Consider the following 5,322-nt stretch of genomic DNA (forward strand, 5'->3'; position numbering starts at 1 on the left):
GAGCTACACGTCAGATCTGTCCTGGAAGGATTCCCAGCAAGTGACAAGAAATTGCAAGAAATTAAAGAGCAGCAAGATGCAGACGAAATCTGTAAGAAATTAAAAGAATACTGTCAGTCCTCATGGCCAGCGACAACCAAAGTCGATCCAGTTGTGAAGCCAAATTGGACGTCGAGAGACGAGCTGACTGGGGAACAAGGTTTGCTACTATACCAGTGCCGAATTGTTATTCCCACAATATTAAGACAGGATATATTGAAACGTCTTCACAAAGGACACCAGGGGATAGTCAAGTGCAGAGCGCTGACTCAAAGCAGTGTATGGTGGCCTGGACTGTCACAGCAAATCGAAACGTTGGTTACAAACTGTCCAGACTGTGAAAAAGAAAGAAAGGTCAGCCCAGAACCATTGAAGCCGACAGTCACTCCAGACTACCCTTGGCAAAGGGTGGGTATGGATCTTTTTGTGTGAAAAGGTCACACATATCTCCTAATAGTAGACTATTACTCGAGGTGGATTGAGATAGCTCATCTAAGAGAGCCTACTGCTTCAAATGTCGTAGAACATTGCAAGTCAATTTTTGCTAGATATGGAGTTCCTGAAATCGTCGTCTCAGACGATGGATTCCAGTTCGTTGCACACGAGTTTCAAAAGTTCTCACAGTACTATGGTTTAACGCACCTGAGAAGCAGCCCTCTACATCCTCAGAGTAATGGAGAAGCTGAAAGAGCCGTCAAAACTATCAACATGTTACTGAGTAAGTCTGATGATCCTTACTTGGCTCTCATGAACTACCGCTCCACTCCTTTACAGCAAGGACAGAGCCCAGCGGAACTTCTAATGGGTAGGAAAATCAGGACAAGAGTGCCCATTTTCCAGAAAAATTGGTCCCAAAGGGGGGAGAAAGGCAGGTGTTCAGGAAGATTGACGCAGCTTTCAGGCTGAGGCAGAAACAGGATTGCGATCGAAGACATTGCGCCAAGCCCATGTCAGATTTGTCAAAAGGACAGCCAGTTTGGGTTAAAACCCCAAGGGATGCCAAGGCTACTGTTGTAGAAAGATCGAGAGACAGATCATACCTCTTGAAAACGGACAACGGCTTGAAGGTTCGTAATCGTCACCAGATCCGACTGAGGACAGAAGGCGACGACAGTAACCATCTCGTGATCCCCAGAGAGTCTTCTATGTTGCCTCACCATCAGCCAGAATTACCAGCGGAGTCACTAGAGTCAGACACAACCCTTTATGATACTTCCACTACATATGACTACATAACGAAGTCGGGACACCATGTCAGGCCTCCGCAGAGACTCGACTTGTAGACAAAGTTTCTGCTGTGTACAGTGTATAAATATAAGGTTTCAGAGTTATAGTTTCAGTTTCTGATTGATGCGTTTAGCATTTTGAATTGTTCTTGAAATTGCTTGTGAGGGGGATGTGATGTCAAGGGACATGACTCTTATCTTTACTGTGGGGACTAGATAATTAGGGGAGTGGCACGCCCTTGGGTGACGTCAAGAGTCCGGCGCCAAATATAGAGACATCGTCTGAGAGACTCACTGAGGTATTCAGTGGAACTCAGGACCACGACGAGGCAACACTTATCTTGGACGGGGGCCCCCTGAGAGACCCGACTCATCGGACCGCCAGGTAACTTTACATGTATGACAGAAATCGAATCACGCCTGGCTCATCTGACCAGACATGAATCTACGCTCATTCACAAGCAAAGAATCCTGGGCAGTTCCCTACCAACCCTTCAGTTAAGTATTCTCTCTTGTTCGAAGTAGAGTGAAAACCATATATAACAGGCCCGGTAATAACAGGGATCCGGTAATAACAGGGATTTTTTAAATCCCCGTTATTTTCCTTCTCTTTGTCTCTATTTAAAAGTTATCTGCAATAACATGGCCTCATCGGAAAAATTTTCTTCTCCAAAATTGTCTCCTTTCACCTCCTTTCCGTTAACAATGAGTAAAGAGAGAGAGAGAGAGAGAGAGAGAGAGAGAGAGAGAGAGAGAGAGAGAGAGAGAGACAGAGAGAGAGAGACAGAGAGAGAGAGAGACAGAGAGAGACAGAGAGACAGAGAGACAGAGAGACAGAGAGAGAGAGAGAGAGAGAGAGAGAGAGAGAGAGAGAGAGAGAGAGAGAAACGCAGTAATGGAGCAAGCCTACGCAAGCCATGCCACAGTTGCGAGCGCCGTACAACCTCTACTATTTAAAGCTATAACTAAACTGCAAGCACACGCAGCGTGTGAAACGAGAGAGGGCTGCGGTGTGCTGCAGACCTCGAACGTAGCAACACGCACGCGTGACGCGTCATGTGTCATGCGCAGACCTGCTGCATAGTAGGCCTGGGCAGAATTGAAAAAAAAAAAGGACTTTCAAGTCTCAAGTCCTAACACTTTGAGACCCTCAAGTCTCAAGCCCAATTTCAAGTCCAGGGGACGTAATAAAGTATACATGTACATGTAACATGAATACAATGTAGTCTCTTTGATAGTAAAGCCATCAGCATTACTTCCCTTTATCGTTATCATTATTTTGTTGTTCTCCAACCAACCACCTTTGTTGAGACGTATGGAACATCTTTGTGATACTTGTTTGGTTGATTTTTTTGATTAAAAAAAAATAAAAAAATTCTTCGCTTTTTATTTTTTTGTTCTGTTCTCTGTTGTATTAATAAACTCAGGAATTGGTTCAGCCTTGGATGGCAATGATGGCATTGAAGCCTTATCCGGGCCTAGGCCTGCCTACCCCTTATCGAGAAAGTGGACTCAACCAATACGCCAAGGGCAAGCAATCCTAGCAAGTAATTGGGGTGGTACTGCCTACCCCTTATCGAAGAAATGGACTCAATCAATCCGCCTAGGACGAGCAAGTCCGAGCAAGTAGTAGGGGTGGTAGGTGTATTTGAATTCAAACAATCAAACTGAAAGCACTAAATTAATAAGAAACATGCCAATTTTTAGCATTTCTTTAGACATTGGTTCACTGACTCTTTACTCAATGTTTGTAGATCTACTGTGCGTTAAAATAATTGTATCTTTTGATTAAGGGATAGATCTATTTTGCTAGGCCACGCAAGACTTGGACTTGCTCAGTTCTAAATACTTGGTCTCAAACACTACTTGATGGGCACGAGAATTTCAAGTCTCAAGTCCAACCAAGTCCAAGTCCCGCCTAGGCCTACCGCATAGATCTGGTCGTGCGCAGAGCTTGTTTCGCAGTTACATGTATCAGCACATACACCACACTACACTGACTTGTCCACTAACAACAGCACATGTGTAGATTTAAGCTTAAAGCAATCTGTGGACGACCGGTCGGCTTAGATCTAAGCCTACTTCTTTCATTATGGCCACCAACGATTTCGAGCGCAAGAGAAAAAGCCTTTCAATTGACAAAATATACGAAATAATCCAGGCTGTTGACAAAAAGCAAGCTCCACTGACAGAGATTTGTCACCAGTTTGACATTCCACAAGGGTCGATTCACACCATTACCAAGGATAGAGAGAAGATAGTGGCAGCATACTCCAATGGAAAGTTTGCTCTGGATCGAAAGATGATGAGACTACCAGATGCAGATGCTGTGGACCAAGCTCTTCTGATGTGGTTTAATACGGGGTGCCCACTACAGATGGGATCGCCTCAAAAACAAACGTGTTTGTTTTCAGTTTCAGGCAATCTAGTGGGGCGATCGGCCCGATCCAGCCGTAGTGGGCACCTCGTATTAGGAGGCAAGGAAAAAATTGATGCCAAAACCCATATTCGTGGGGAAACTACCCATGAATAAGTAGAGCTGGATTTGTCCACAAATGTTTACTTTCCTCGCATTTCTGATTTAACAGGGATCGGATATAACAGGACTTTTTCTCTACTCCCACCATCCCTGTTATATCAGGTTTCCACTGTATTACCAATTGAATCGAAACGTAGACTAGATGTCTATATCTAGATTGTCGGCCAAAGGTCAAAGCGCAAACCCATGACCTCACACAAAACTAGTTATCTATAATTTGATCATTTGAATTGCTGTAGGCTAGATCTATATAATCTAGATTTAGAGATCTTTAAACTGTTGTCTCATAGCCTATGTGTATGATTTTTTAAAAACCCGCGCCGGTTTTCTTTCTTTCCTTTAAAAAAATGCAATTCGGATCTTTAAACATGCTAAAAAACAACAATAATAACAAGATATCTAGATCTAGATCAAGATCGAGGACCAGGGCCAAGCCTGTAATCAACTATTTGGTGCTTATTATTATTTAGAATCTACATGATTGCGATATTTAAAAATAATTGGTACGCTTTTACTTTTAAAACTGGCATGTCGATTCTATTTTAACCTACATCTAGCCTAGCATAGTGGGGCTAATCATGAATGCAATAGATCTAAATTGCCAGGTTGGTGTACTTTTGGGCTACGGATAATTCACGTCCTGGCTTACTGTGATGTCAAGGGATATGACTCTTATCTTTACTGTGGGGACAAGATAATTAAGGGAGTGGCACGCCCTTGGATGACGTCACAAGGTGCCGCGGGAACATAGGCGGAGATCGTCTGAGAGACTGAGAGATTCACATTAGTGATGGGCCGATACCACAATTTAGGTATCGATGTCGATACCTAGTACTTTTCAAGGTATCGATACCGATACCTCGATACCTAATGCTATTGATAACATACGCCGGGGGTAATAAGTAAAGACAAGAATACAACTATACTTTTCCAAGTATTTAGGAAATCGTGTCTAGACAAGTTGTGACTATTTAGCTGAGACTCAAACAAAAATTATTTGTAAAAGAGAGAGAGAGAGAGAGAGAGAGAGAGAGAGAGAGAGAGAGAGAGAGAGAAATACCCAATTATGAGAATAAAAACAAAAATTAAGTGAAGTATTGGAGGAAAGTCAACTTTGCAGAAAATGTTAGTATTGGAAAATAAAAACACAAGAGTTTTAAAAAGGCAATTCAATTTATCAGATTTTTAGCAACTTTAAATTAAACCAATGAGGATAAATCAGGGCTGTCAGTGAAGATTTTGCAAATTCACTAGATAGATTTCATGAAAAACTTCTCTCCTTTTGTTAAAAAATCACTAGATTAATTTAAGAATCTTGCCCCCTACGTAAACTTATCAGTTTTGATAAACAAAAAATTTTTCAGGGCCCAAGTCACTTGCTTTGGCAGCCCTGGGATAAATAACACATAGGTATCGATGTTTAGAGCTGGTATCGGTACCGATACCAATACCTATAGGTATCTAAGTATCAAGTACCTGGTATCGATACCTGCCCATCACTAATTCACATTCAGTCGG

This window comes from Aplysia californica, unplaced genomic scaffold (genome assembly GCF_000002075.1).
Source record: "Aplysia californica isolate F4 #8 unplaced genomic scaffold, AplCal3.0 scaffold00550, whole genome shotgun sequence".
NCBI lineage: Eukaryota > Metazoa > Mollusca > Gastropoda > Aplysiida > Aplysiidae > Aplysia > Aplysia californica.